Source organism: Rhineura floridana, chromosome 5 (genome assembly GCF_030035675.1).
Source record: "Rhineura floridana isolate rRhiFlo1 chromosome 5, rRhiFlo1.hap2, whole genome shotgun sequence".
NCBI lineage: Eukaryota > Metazoa > Chordata > Lepidosauria > Squamata > Rhineuridae > Rhineura > Rhineura floridana.
The window spans coordinates 140,428,273-140,444,026 of record NC_084484.1 but is presented as its reverse complement, the minus strand read 5'-3'; the positions used below and the strand labels follow the sequence as shown (position 1 = coordinate 140,444,026).

Genomic DNA, 15,754 nt, shown 5'->3' with positions numbered 1-15,754 from the left:
TTTAAAAATTGATCTTACCTTTAAAAATGGAGTCAGTAATATAGGCTCCTGGGATTTTAAGCAAGATCACACAAAAGTGTCAATTTAATTCAAGAGTCACCAATTATTTTGGGTCAGTGGATGCATTTGCAGACTGTAGAAAATGTTGTGGGTACCACACACACACATCTCAACCGAGCACACACAACAACCTATTGTATTAGCTACAATTTAAAGTCTAATTTCAGTAGAGGGGAGGAATCCCTGTGAGTACCTGGAAAGACCTCTGCAGGTGCCTCTGTGCCCATGGACACCATGCTGGTGACCCCTGGTTTAATTAATGTATCAGCCTTAAGCGTTATAGATAAGTGTTCATGTTTAAGCCCCTATTCAGGCATTCAACAAATATGTGTGGGAATAAAGTATGGTGAGGGAGTTGGGCCACACACCAACCCATCACATCATCCCTGTCTCTGCTGGCTTCACTGCTGTTTTTTGCATTGAGGATGAAAGTCTGAAAAGGATTCTTCACACATTTGGCTGAAAGTACTTTGAATCTTCCCATAATTCGGAACCCATGGCTGTTAAGGTTCTTGATCAAAGAAAGGATTCTAAGGATGTTAGATTTAGATTTAATATTTATACCCTGCTTTTCTATTATTGAAATCCTCAAGACAACACAATCAGACAAAAGCACAAAGAATTCCCCTTCAGACCTTCCTTGTCAGCATGGGAAGGTTAAGGGTGGAGTCAGCAGGGACAGGGATGTCTGGCCAGACGCTGGTCCAAACACATGTGGATATATGACAGCATCATTGAGTGCAAGCTGATGTTCTGACATCAGTGTAAATTGGTGGGAGGTAGGGAAGGGGAATGAATGTGAACACTGCACAAGCAACTGGCTGCTTCCGTAACAAGAACTCTACATAAAGATTTTTATTTATTTTTATTTATTTATTTATATACCGCCCGACTAGCAATAGCTCTCTATTTTGCCCCATTTTAAGCAGTTTAAATAAAGTGCCTCCCTCAAGTAATCTTGGGAAGGAGGAGTACTTTTGACAGCAGGCAAAAACAATTAACAAAACACATTTTGGATTACCCTAGAGCCAATCTAAGTTGCATGACAGAAGAGTATAAACCCAATGCATGCATGCATAAATACATACATACATAAGCAAGCACTAGACCAGAGGTGGGAAACATTTTTAGCCCAAGAACCACATTCTCTCATGGACAGCTTTCTGAGGGCCATATGCCAGCACTGGGTGTAACAAGACACACACGACTCTCCATTCTCCATCCAGGCATGCAAGAGGCAACTGTTCAAGGACCATTCCAGCCAGGTAAAAATCCCTAGAGCAAGGGGCAGAGAGGGGTGTGGTCAGGGAGGGATGCGACTTGTGCAGAGGCCCAAAGGCCAGAGTGAAGCTTAGAGGGCCACATTCAGCCCCCAGGCCTGTAATTCCCTAACCCTGCACTGGGCCTTTAGTTGTAGTGTGATGATATTCAGAGTTCTTCTATAACTAATTTCTTCCAACATTGAGTAAGAAAATGTAATTCAGCTAACACAACCAATATTGTCTTCCTAAAATCACATAACTAAAAAACTAGATAATAACATGCTCCCAGATTTTAGGAAACCAGGCTTTCTGCATAGTATTCTATCCTCTATGGGAACAAAGTGTGTTCACAAAGTCAGACTATGTACAGTATTGTTATGTGCACCCTAATCTCCAAGTGGTGAGAGGTTTCAGGGATCCCAGTGCATACCCCTTGAATTTGGTTTCCTTGGAATGAAGGTCATGGGAGACTGATATACACTGAGCATCAGATAGAAGGCTCACAGCATTTAAACCCCTACAAATCCTGCTCCCCATTAGGTTTCCATAGCTTTGGATTCTGCCAAAGAGCAAGTCAGTCCCAAAACTACCAGTTCTTTTTCATACACACATCTTAATGACATCACCTCCAGCCAGGGGTGGGGGTGGGAGAAAGACACGGCCCCTTTCAGAAGGATTTCCAGGTATTTAGTTTCTGTGACAACTCATTGCTCATTGTACTTTACAAAGCAGATACTTAACAGACCTAGGTAGGCTATTTGCTTAACAAAGAAACAGTTTTGACTATATTAACAGTCCCCTTTTTCTTCAGAATCCCTTCTTACACCTACAAAATCACAGAATTGGACAAACCCATTTTGTCTAAGCCCAGTCTCATAATAGTATTATCACTTGTAATGCAGTGGGGTAAATCTTCCAAGGATTATAAAAGTATATTTTATATAATATATTTTTTATTATTTTACATATTTATACTTTTAAATATAGCAACTCTGATTTTAACTGCTCTTTAATCTTCCCTTAAAGCAGTTTGGAGAATCTTGTTACTTCTGGACCTTTTATTGAGCATTCATCTTGCTTAGTTTGTGGAGAGGCTATACACTGTCTACTGTTTATTGAGCATTAATTCTGACTTGTTTGTGGGGCGGTTACATGACAACTCATCACACAACTGCTATTTCACACTTTCCAGTGCAGTTCCCTATTATTTCCTTACAGCAAAACGCCCAGGTTTGGGGGGAAGCAAGATTGTTGTGCAAAAGTGCTAAATCCACTTTAATTGTACAAGCTGAATTTGCCTGTGAATCCCATCCATAAAATAGTGACAGTCTGGAAGTGGGCTCCATTTAGATCAGCTGTCCAACAACACGTTATCGTCCAAAACGTTAAAACAGCATCTATATTCAGTAGGGCAGTGGAATAACAGGAATCACACTTGGTTACAACATATCTTTTCTTAATGTTGCATTCTCCTGAGACATAGGATTAAGGCGAGTACCTGATTTGTGGATGTGCACAAGCCTTGCTTTGAATTTGATCCTCGGGAGAAAATGAAACATATCCATAAATCTGAAGCCTTGCTTTCAGGAACTTTCGTCTTCAAGAGTAGCTGTATTGGACCCATGCCAAGAATGCATCAGTCAACTTGCGTGCAGGTAGGGAATGGGAAACTGAAGTGCTCTTAATTTCACATCACTGACCTATGGTAGCCTTGGAATGGATCCCACCCTTATGCTGAGACCATCCTTCCTATTACAGCAAATTGGTTATACAAATGACTGTCCAGCCAAGAAATGTGGTGGTCTGTTGACATACGGAAACTGAGAAGTAGAGAAGCAGCTGCCTGATGAAGGCTGGTTCACATTACATTTTGGTGTTTGAGATGATACTGCACCCATTGGACTATGTAAATTGTGTTATTCTTATAGACTGTGTAGCCAGCGACCATACTAATTTAGTCTTTGGGTGTTTCCAGGCAGGCTGTTTATTTGCACAAAAAATATATATTTTTATCCTGCACTTTGTAGTGCTATGATCCCATCCGTTTTTCTGATAGCAAAACATCCGATAAGAAAAGTGATGGGAAACTGCCCGGGAAAGTGCAGGATAACAGCCACTAGCTGGCAACATTGTGTAACCTCCACGGGAACTTATCAGGATGAATGCTCAATAAACCGGCAAGTTTTGTGTGAACACATGAGCATGAATGGTGGTCTGGAAGCTCCCTTTATCAGTGACCTCAGGCTCTGGATTGATTAGGCCTGCCTGGTATACAAATACTGGCCTTTTGTTGTTGGCTGGTCTGCAGAGACTTGCATGTCAACAGGGCCAACCTGACCATTAGGCAAAATGAGGCAACTGGCTCAGGTGGCAGATGCTGGGGGGGGGGACAGGGAGCAAGGTGCTGAACAACCAAGCGACATGTGCTCTGTAGCCTGCCCTGTGCCCTCGTAGCTAGCCTGGTGTGCTCAGGTTTGGTTGAGCATGGAGGACAGTCTTTTGCCAACAAGTTTGATCTAGTCTGGCCAGCTTCTGTACAGGGAAAGGGGGACCATCTTGTCCTTTTCCTTAACCAGCAAAACAGCTTGGGCTGGCCCTACATCTCAGCTCAGTGCCAATTTGCCAACTCCAGCCACTGATCTCAGAAACTTTGAGCTGGAAGACTTACACACACACATCCAATCTGAATACAGTCACTGCTGTACACCCAGCAATAGATGGTAAGGTTTGTTTGTTTTTTAGAAAAAGAAGAAATACAATTTATAGTATTATATAACCCCCGTAAGGCTAGTAAAGGGATGTTTTGAACTGGTACCTCCAGTAGCCAGCCTCTTATTACTTTCTGCACCACCAGCATTCTGGTTCCTAAATCAGTCAGCCAAGCTAGATTCTGTAACTCATGGGCATCCTCTGACTGTAGTACTGAGTGTTGTCAGCTAACCCCATAGTCTGAAGATGGTCAGCAGACCTCGGAAACCAGTGGAAATACACCTATAAAACCTTTCCTTCCAAGCCATCTCCTCAGTCTGAATAACTCATTGCTTAAGTTGTGCCCAGTCTCCATCTATGTCTCCTGACTCTGGCCTTTTTGACTAGTGCCTACCTGTGCAGACTCATACCTATGGTAGTCTGTTGCAAAACTAACCCCCAGATTTGAGAATCCCAAGGTGGGGGCTCCATCTGGGATAATTCTGTGTATTCCATAACCATACTGAAAAATGGTGCATAGGTGTCAGTGATCACTCTGCAAAGTTGTATGATTACACCTGTGAAATCCCAGGTGTCAGCCATGTCCAAATGCTGTCGGATGAATCTGATTTTCAATCTGGAGAATATCGAGGCACTTGAATATATTGATGTTGGTCATTCCCTGTCCTGGGTGGTATACATACTAACACATTTTTAGGGCAAAAATGTAGCTTTTCTCAGTCTGAAATAATTCATGTGTGTCTTCAACATGCTGCTTTCAGTCTAGATTGATTCTAGATCCTGCCATACTCAAGGGTGGGCATGGCTACTTGATACTCATTTGGAAATAGATGGCCTTATAGACCCCTTCCAAAGACGATTCTATGAAATCTTCTCCTTGATTAGGCTGTCCAGAGCTTTTCCTCCCTGCACTTGCCCTGGGTGAATGAAGAAGGAAATGGCAATTGCAGTCATAGTATACACCCATCCACAACATCATTGGACAGGAATAGATATTTCTCCCATTGCTAGGACCACTTCCATGTGTTTTCAAATGGACACACTGGGGTAATGCAAATTCAATCTGCACTACACTTTTATTTTCAGAATGAAACAGTTTCTTAAGAAGTGCTTTTCAGGGGCAAAGTTCTGCAATAGATCTAGACTGTGCATGGACTATGTAGAAAAAACAAGTATTCAGTCTCCATTCATTCCAGAATAAAATGTTGTGTGTATGCAGCTCTAGGTAGTGCTTTAAATGTGCTTTAAATATATGACATGAGCGCAGCTAAGGACACACAATAATTCCTGCTCATTGTTCATTTAAATAATAGTACATTATAGTCTAATATTGCAACACATCCTGGAACAAAAGTAGGGGAGTGTTCTTTATAGCCTCCTGCTCTGTAATAAGGCCCAAAGTGGAATATAATTATGCTCACAGAAGGGACATCTGGGACTCTAAAAAGTCTGTGGAAATCAGTTTCTCAACAAATTTTTAATACAATATAGTGCAACTTCTTCAACCAGGCATTTTATCAATCATTTTGTTCCCATTCTTGCCTGATACTTGTCTGATACTGCCCCCCGCTTGCTTCACTCGCCACTCCCCTGCTCACTCTGCTCACCAACCTGGGACTCCCAAACACACTCACACGGACTCTCAAACATGTCACCCTCCCCCCAAACAGGTCACTAAGCTTCCTCCTCTCCTCTCTTTTAGTCCTCCTGGAAGGAGGACGGAGGCTGTCAGCTGAAACGAGCAACACAGGAACAGTGGGGAGGGTCCAGGACAGTTCTTCAGCGACTGTTCAACTTCGCTGGACCGGCCATGTTGTTCGAATGCCTGATCACCAAAGCAGCTACTTTACTCCCAACTTAAGTATGGAAAACGGAATATCGGTGGACAGCAAAAGAGGTTTAAAGATGTTCTTAAAGCGACTCTAAAAAAATGTAACATGAGCATCGAGAACTGGGAAGCTTTGGCCCATGAGCGTCCCAATTGGAAGTCAGCCATTATCAAAGGTGCTATGGACTTTGAAGAAGCATGAGTACAGGGTGAAAGGGACAAACGAGATAAGCGGAAGGCACGTCAAGCAAATCCTCATCATGACCATCTTCCATTTGGAAACCTATGTCCTCACTGTGGGAGGCTGTGTGGATCCAGAATTGGCCTCCACACTCACTTACGGACCCACCATTAAAGACCTTACCCTGGAAGACAATCTTACTCGGCCATGAGTGATTGCCAATGATGAATGAATGAATGCTCTCCTGGTGCTTCTCTCCTCCTTGCCTTCTACTGCTGAGGCTGTTGGTGAGGTGGGGGGCGACGGCAGCAGCAGAGGATCTACCCTGGGCTGTCCTGACTTTCTCCATTGCCCACCCAGACCACCTCGCTCTTCCACCTTGCTTGCTCACTCACCTCATGCCTGCCTCTTTTGCCTGCCGGTCTGCCATCCTTGCTCACCTCATGCCCATACAGACAAGTCATGTCATCATGTTTTATTATGTCTTCTGCACTTCCAGTAGTTCACTGTTTAAATTTTGCTAGCATTTTACAAGGTTTGCTTCCCAATGCTAACTCTAAATCCTGTAATGCTCTTAACAAATCAGCAAATCTATTACAGCAGCTACTTTATTTAAACAACACCACTTCTTTTGTGGGGGGATTAAGCAATTTCTAAGAGCGACAGCAGCAACAGCAGTCTGCCAGGGCGCTTAACTCAGAAAGGGTTTTACGGAACTCAGGATCAATGTAAGAATGTTTGGAACATTCAAGCAGAAAGTTTTCCCTTCTGCAACATCTGAGGTAAATGCATGTGAACTATTCAAAGAAAACAGCACCATAGCAACTATTATTGCTGTCAGTAACTGGACAGGAAAGTAGAGATGGGGAGGAAATTTATTTCTGTTCCCTTTTAAGGGTGAAGTAACCTAATTCACACTTCCTGAAACAATATGAGAACTCTCATCCTTCAAAATTTGTATTTAAATTTGCATATAAATGGGGTAAAATGTGCATAAACATACCTATATTAAAATTAGGGTTGCCAGGTCAGAAGCATCCTAATCCCTGAGATTTCAGGGGTGGGTCCTAGTGATGTCACAGGAAGGGCCTGAGTGATGTCATTAAGCATGACACATTAAACATCAACCATAGTTGCTTGGCACATGCATTTAAAACAAAAACATTTCTCTGATTGAAAATTAAGATAGAAATTTTAGTTAAAAAATGGAGCCTGGGTAAGGAACATTTAATCTAGCCTACTTCCTTCTGGCAAGAAGAGTTTAAGTGCCCTCAATCCAGGCCAGTAACCAGAAGGCCATTGTAGGAAGCAAGGGACCTAGTGTCATGGAGATGTTAGGTGGGAGCACTCAGGAGTAAAAATAGATGCCCCCAAAGAGTTGCAATTCTAAACACACTTACTAAGGGACTAAGCCTCATAGAACTCAATAGGACTTACTTCTCAGTAGTTATGCTTTGGATTGTGCTGTTGGTAAAGGATCCTCTGCAAATATATCCATATCAAAGCAGGATTGGCAACCCCCTGCCTGGAATGCCCTGCCCCTACCTTTTAACATGGCTGCTCCAAACTTCTTTACAGATTTGACCCTTCACTTCAGAAAGAGGTTTCAGAAACAAGCAAGAGTAAGAAGATTCTCTATCCTTTTCTGTCTGCCATGTGGCTGCTATAAATTCACTTTCACAGGCAACCCAATTCCAGTGAGTAATAACTGACAGAGAGAAAACACACATACCTTCACAGGCCGCAGCTTGGGAACAATAACAATTGCAGCCACACTTCCCGGTATGTGAATTCTCTTTTACCACTATTGGGCAAGATGTCATGCAACCAACAAGGTGCATCTTCAGTGGGTTTAAGGGGATTGAACTAAGCGCATGGAACCAACATTGTTGCTTCTACGAGTGTAAGGGAGTGAGGTTAAAGGTAAATAAATGCAAATAGAAAAAGAAAAAGACAGTTATGATTTCCTAAATGCAATACCATACCAACCACAACAAGATTCCTATGAGTAAGGCAGAAAACTCAGCATCCCACAACCAGTCAAGGTTTCTAACCAAAACCAAAACTAAAAAAATCCTGGCAGCCAGTCAGCCAAGGTCACAGAAATCCCCATGCAGCACAACCTGACTAGGGGCTGTAGTTAGTGCAGAATGCTGTGGTACGATTGCTGGCATAGGTAAGACCCTATCAGCACATAATACCTCTGAAATCTGCACTGGTCACTGATTTGCTAGCAGGCCAAGTTTAAGGTGTGCTTTTCATGTTACGGCTGCCACATAGTACTTGTTCTGCTCTTGTAAGAAATTGATTCTTTAGTGTGGCACTACTTATGCTTTGGAACTCACTGCCTATTGACATTAGGCAGACATCTTCATTGTGCTCTTTTCAGTACCTGCTAAAAACATTTTTGTTTAGGCAAGCCTACCCAGGCATGTAGAAGCTATTGTGTTTTTAATCTGTTTTTAAATCATTGTTGATTTTATTATTTTGAATGTTTTTAAATACCTGTCTTTAACTGTTCTTGGCAATAATTTTATTGTTTTAATTCTTTCTGTAAACCCGTTTTAGGCTTTTTACAATAAAGCGGTATATAAATGTTGTAAATAAAATACATAAATAAATTTCAGAGTCACTGTGGCCCTTGGGTCTCTTTCGTCTTTTAGGCACAAAGGAATCTACCGACTTAGGTCATTTGATACAATCTAGCTCAGTACTGGTGACATGGACTAGCATTGGCTCTCCAGGATTCCATGCAATAGTCTATCCAGAGACTGAATTCTGGAACTTTGCATGCAACGCATGTGCCCTACCACTGAGCTCCAGCCCTGTTTTAAAAAGTATTTTTTAAAATTGTTCTTTTCAATTCACTATTGAATGCACAGCATACTAGGGCAGGTCCACACCATGCATTTAAAGCACATTCAACAGACATTTGAAGCACATGAATCCCACCACAGAATCATGGGAACTATGGATTGTTACGGGTGGTGGGAACTATAACTGTGAGGGGGAAATTACACTTCCCAGGATTCTTTGGGGATCTCATGCACTTTAAATGTGAGTTGGATGTGCTTTAAATGTATTATATGGATCGGCATTACTTCATAATCTTTGCCTCCATATAAATCATTTTAATAAATTTTTAAAATGGAAATCAGCTACAAAGTTTACTGGATGACCATAGACTATGCACCACCTCTCAGCCTAATCTGCCCCTCAGGGTGAAAACAACAGAGGGGGACCATGACCACCCCAAGGAAGAAGGGCACACTTAAAATGTAATAATTTGAAAATAATAATTTATAACCATAGTGTGAAATTAGATACATATCAAGACATAGTATGAAGAAATTATATAAGCATGACTGTTAAAGATGTTTATTATTTACACAACTTGTAAAGATAGTTATAGTGCATGTTTGTTTGTATACTCAGAAACAAGTCCCAATGTATTAAATGGAGCTTACTCAAACAGAGAAGCGTGCACAGAACTGCAACCTCAAGTGATAAGGAATTTCACTCACCCAACCCAAAATTCAGAATCATGCCACATTAAGCTATGTTGCAACTGTTTATACTTGTTCTTATGGTTACTGGATTTTGAAGGAATTTATTTCTTGTTGTGAGCTGCCTTGGTTTCTAGTTGGCAACCCTACCGCACAGAGTTGTTAGAAAGACTCCATATATATACACACTGAAGATATAAAAATACATACACCCCATATAACAGTTTATTGTCAAAATCAGTTGGTCATTGCAGAACATCTTTTTAAAAAAATAAAATCAGTATTAGTTTCCTACATAATAAAAGCAGTGATACCTAAATAAGCTCTGCCTAAGTGCTTTAAAAATAGGATTAGAGAGACAGAGAAAGATTTACAACACAAACTTAGCTATGTTCACTCAAAAGTCCCATTAATTTACAGCACAATCCTAATATCTACTCAAAAGTAAGTCCTATTGAATTCAATGGGGTTTACTCTGGGTATGTGGGATTCACATTGCAGCTTTACTTCCAGAAAAGCGAGTTTAGGATTAAAGCTTCATATTGGGAAGGTTTCAAAACACTGCCTTCTTTGACAGCCCAGAAAAATTTAAACTTGTTTGATCCCTGCACACAAAAGAGAAAAAGACTGAAAGCTACATACTTACACAATTTATGAGATTTTCAAATAAGCAGGAGAAAACAACAGCTTTCTAGCCTTGCAATGGGGTCTCTCTACTTCTTTGTCAATCACAACCCTGACTTCACTTATTGGCTACAAACCTGAAAGGGCGGGGTTAGTGCAGCCAGCGACAAGTTCATTTAACAGAAGTTGTGGCTGACATTTTGGTGTATATCTCTTGAGCCAGACCACCTGGAAGCTTAATTTTAAAAAAACAAAAGCTGAGAGTCTGCAGATTAAGGTGAGTCATCTAGAGACCTGAAAAGGAACCTAAAAACCCAGAGTCTCTGGCAATCCTAATTATAATGCATTATATTGGGGGGGAAACAGTGTTATAGCACAGTGGGGAGGACAGCCTGGCTGGGAGGCCAGAGTCTGTGAGTTCAAATCCCCACTCATGTCTCCTGGGTGGCAAGGGCTAGCTAACGCTCACCTCCACAGTGAGTGGCTCAGGGTTTATGTGCCTTGCCACCTGTGCAGCCGTGGGCAAGCTGCATAGTCCCAAGAAGCCCAGTTGCCCCCCAGCTGGCAGTTGCAGACAAGGAAGGGGCTGGCTTGTGCAGCTGTGGCAAGCTGAGCAGGCCCTAGCCAGCTGGGGAGGACTAGCCTCAGAGGAAGGCAATGGTAAACCCCCTCTGAATACCGCTTACCATGAACATCCTATTCATTTGTTGTTATGTGCCTTCAAGTCGACTATGATGGGTAGCCATAAGTCGGGATTGACTTGAAGGCAGTCCATTTCCTTTTTCATATAGGGGGAAATTGTATTTATTTATTTATTTATTTATAAATAAATATGTTAGGCAAAATTGAATACAAAGATGTGTATATTAGGAGGAATTCACACTCATATTCTGATGAATTTTCATGAGGACATTTTTTGGGGGGAAATCCACAATTTATGTGGCAAACTGAACTTTAGAGTTGGAAAAATTAGAAACTGAGAGTCACCAAAATTGCCAGATTCACCCATCCCAGCTTGTGATGACAGGAGAAATCTTATCCTGGGCTCCTGCTGGGAGGAAGGACAGAATATAAATAAAATAATAAATAAATAAAATAAATCTGCTGCTTGAATTTATGCCTAACATTTATAGACCTGTGGGCCCAAACTGGCCGCCTAAGCCTCTCCACCTGGCCCTCAGACCTCTCTCTGGCCACTCCCTTCACCAGCCCTGCTCACACTCATTAAATGTGTTTGCCTAACTGGAATGTACCTTTGAACTGTGATAGTTCCTCTTGTTTGCTTGCCTGGCTGGAGGATGGAGAGATGTGTATGTGGACACCTCTGACTTTTAGATGGCTGGGATGTAGCTAACGGTATGAAGGTAAGTCGCATTAGAAGCTCTGGCCACTTTTGCCTCTGGACCTGCCAACCACTGGTATGCTGCATTCATCAAGTATAATGGTTTTGCATTCTAAACTGGTGCTACCTTTTAGTAGTAAGTAATAGTGCAAACCTTACTGAGAAGTAAGCCCCATTATAGGAATGCAAATAAATGACTGGTCCTAAGTCATCTCCAATCTAAAACTTCAATACAAGATAAAATATTTTTATACCAGTGCCATGGAAATGTACAAAAAAATGCAATCTGTAACAGAATTTAGTTAGAAATTTCTGTGGGCCTACTAAACTTGCTCAATCCACTTTGTATATAAGATAATCACTATAATTTGTCTGTCAACAATCTTTCAGTGAGAAAAAAAAAGTTAGGCATGTACTGTTGATGCAAACCTGGAGATCAGAAAAAAGAAATAAAAATAAACCCAGTTGCTCAACTATTAACAAAAAGGTTGCCTGATGATTGGCCTGCCTCTGTTTTCCACTGAAGTCATTTGTTAGAACTCCCAGGAATTTCATTATGAGTAAGGAAAGTACTGAACAACCTACTCAAATATCTGAATGTGTTCTGGGTATATAAAGGTCACATAAGGCTTATACAAGACATAATAAAGGGATTATGTCAGTTAAAAGCCAGTGGAACAGAGAGGCATGGTTTGGATCTACTTAACAACATATTCACAACAGAGATGGAAACTGGTTTTCATAGACATTCCCTTTTTCTCAGGGAGCTCTGGAAATTCCAGGTCAGATCTTTCAGACTGTTCTCAACACCACTCCAAACTACAATTCCCAGGATTCTTTCAGGAAGCCATGACAGTTAAAGAGAGATAATCTAGAGCATATTAAATAGCACCTGTGCCTTGTAACAGATCTGCTTTAGCTGCAGGAGTTCAGGACTCTGCCCCGTCTGTGGCCTATAGTACCCTTGTTTCCTTTTTATAGAGACAGTCCTCCACTTAAAAGGCTATCAAAGGACCAGGCTCTGTTTGAAGGCACCCTCAATTTAAAGGGCTGTCTAAAGAGAAAGAACCTCAGGCCTAGGTGTCAAATCTGGTCTTCTAGTCCTTTCTATCTGACTCTCAGGATTGTCCCCAGGCCAGACCCCCTGTTCTCAGGACATACTGCTCATGGGCCCTGCTTCATACCCCAGTGCCCTTGAATTCTGATAATGTCGCTTGCTTGTCTAGGTAGACGACAGAGTGGGGTGGGTATGGGCCCTCAGAAGATCGCCCAGTGTGCGGCCCTTGGGCTGAAAAAAGTTTCCCATCCCTGCTTTAGAACAATGTAACCAACAGTAGAAGATCTCTGTAACATTTGCTTACTTGCTAACTTTATAAAAGTAGGCACAGTAGAAACTAGACTCTTAACTCTGCACACTTCATACATGATAATAAAAATGGCTGCTCTAGGCTTCTTTTTTTAACTGTGGTCCAAAAATGGTATCTTTGCATACAACAACTCAGGAACAATTATATTTCTACTTGATGTCTCTGTTAGTAGGGGTATGCAGTGGCTTTGTGTGTGAGCCAATAATGAAGCAAATCAGGGTGATTCGGAAGTCTTCCTGCTTCCTGGGTCACAGATGAATATCAATAGCCACCCCCCAAGTTCAATCAGGGGAACCCAAACCATCATATCATTCTGAGGCTCTGCTTCTGTGTTCTTCTGTATTGTATTTTCTATATATATCTATGTTTCTCTTACTTTGCAAGAAGTAAGGCTGTTTTTTTTGTTTTGTTAAAAGCATGGCAGCAAAGGAGTTTTTAAAGAAGTTTTTAAAAGTTAAAAGCTTTGATTTTTTAAAAAATCCTACGTTGTGCTGCTTTAACAAAACACATACACATGCACACACACCACCCAGAGCTTTTCAGAACTCTGCAGGCAGTGTTCTAGGCATCCTCGCATTGTAAGACCTATTAGAGACCTGTAAAGGCTTAAATAGCACCCCCCAGAAGTTTAAATACTGTGCCGAAAGTGCATAAATGTGTCATTTATGCTTTTATGAAATCCCATGAATATGAGGTCACCACAGTCGGTTTGGCAAAGCTAAGCCACTTGCTAAGGAATGCTCAGGCCAATTTGGTTCATGACCAGACTGGGAACCTGGAACTGACGATAGTTTTGCAGATGTGCATAACAACCATCCTGGGAGTTTTTAAAAATGAAGTCTGTTGTCTTTTGGAAACCGAAGGGAGAAAATGGGGGCACTTTAGCATTCCTTCTTGTAGAGAGCTACTCGCTATGGGCGGTTTATAAATGAAATAAAATAAATAAATAAATAAATTACCTACTGGACCTTGCCTTATCAAACTTTTCCTCCTCCATGTAACAGCTTGCAGGCTTCTTCTTTGCTTGACTTTGGCAGCATTCACATCAAGACTGGCATCAGTACCCAATACCCTTAGGAAGCTTCTGGGGCCCTGGCAGGACCCACTGCTAATGCCTACCATGCACCTCTTTAAATCAAGATGCCATTTTAATTTCCCACAATCCTCCTGACACAGCATTCAGGGCTGGCCAAAGCCATTTAAGGAAAGGCTATAGCTCAGTGGTAGAGCATCTGCTATGCAAAGAGAAGGGCCCAGGTTCAATCCCCTGCTAGATAGTTTCTAAAAAAAGGAATAGACGGGGGAGAAAAAGAAATAGAAAATGAACATAAATACTGATTCCTTTCAAATCATTTACTAACCTTATACTACTATTTAGTGCTTTTTTGGTCAATAATGAGGTGTCGGTATTCATATCTTGATAAAAGTACAGTGGATGCCAGCACAAAATGGCTAGCAGGGGCAGCAAAAGACAAAGAAAGATACTGCTGAGTCTGTCACAAAAAAGCCCTGCTAATAGTATATTATGGGACTAATGACTTGACTAGTTCAGGGGTGGGCAGTGTGCTGGTTGCTTGTGCAGGAGGAAAAAAAACTTAGGATAAGCCCTGGGATACTCCAGAGGGTGTATTCACACTCCTGAACTGGTTGTTTACCCTGTACTGCTGCAATCTCTACTTTTTCAGCACAGGGAGGAGGACATGGTGAGTGAAATTATGTAACGACCACAGACTTCTGCTTTCCAGAAAAAAAAAGAGAGGCCAATTTATACATTAGCAATAGTTACTGATTGTGTGGTTCCCATAAAAAAGCTTTTCGCCAGTGAGACACTATGGCAGACAGCCGTGCTTAACAGCACTATCCTATCTGTTTCTGCTCAAATGTAAGCCCTATTGAGTTGCATGGGACTTATTCCTAGGAACATGGGTATTATACAGCCACGAGAGTGGCTGTATACTATAGCCAGCGTGGATTTTTCACATTCTGCAATGTTAAATTGAAAATACCCCCATGCCATTCTGATGCTTCCCATAAGCTCATTTCAAAACAAAACCTTACAAAACTTATAGTCCTGAACTCAGAAATGCTTACTTAACAACCCTCTCAATTTTCATGGCGACAAAGAAAACAGTCAGAAAGAATCGAGACTTCAAAGTCTAAAGAGAGAAAGAGAAAAACCCAGACCCCTTTTGGACTTTTTTCTCTGAGTTCTCCTAATCCAGCCTTTTTCAACCAATGTGCCTCCAGATGTTGTTGGACCACAACTCCCATCAGCCTCAGCCAGCATTGCCACTGGTCAGGAAAGATGGGAGTTGTGGTCCAACAACATCTGGAGGTACACTGGTTGGGAAAGGCTGTCCTAATCTGTTGAAATTCATTAAAAATAAGCCATGTTCACAGAGGACCTGTAATCCTGTTACTGACCTTGCCCCATACTCTCACCTTCATCTTCTGTAGTTTAAAAGTTTTTAAAAAAATGCCTGGCTGTTTTTTTAATTAATTTAATAAATTTTGCATTGAACTGAATGATAATGTTGGGCATGCTCAGTAAGAACCAACCGTCAGTGTTCTAAAAGCCAGACTCACAGCTGCTTGGCTTGCCTAATCAGAGGGCCACACCCACACCAGACTTTGATTTCACTTGAGACAGTCATGGCTTCCCACAGAGAATCCTGGGAAGTGTAGTTTGTGAAGGGTGCGAGAGGAGACTCCTATTCCCCTGACAGAGCTCCAGTGGCCAGACTGGTTTAACAGTCAGCCACTCTGACTGAAGCTCTGTGAGGGGAACACGGCGTCTCCTAGCAACTCTGAGCACCCTTCACTAACTACGCTTCCCAGGATTCTTTGAGAGAAGCTGTGACTGTCTAAAGTGAAG

General features: G+C 41.7%; 1 protein-coding gene across 5 annotated transcripts in view; it reads right to left on the bottom strand.

Annotated features, from left to right (window-relative positions):
• COL8A1 (collagen type VIII alpha 1 chain) overlaps window positions 1-15,754 on the bottom strand; it is a 166,360-nt gene that overhangs the window by 67,880 nt on the left and 82,726 nt on the right. The window contains exon 1 of one of the 5 annotated variants that reach the window (XM_061628248.1): window positions 2,821-2,879. The exons of the other annotated variants lie outside the window; for them this stretch is intronic. The gene's annotated coding sequence lies outside the window, so the exon portion shown is untranslated. Of the gene's footprint in view, window positions 1-2,820; window positions 2,880-15,754 lie in introns of those variants that run through there. 5 annotated transcript variants of the gene reach the window in all.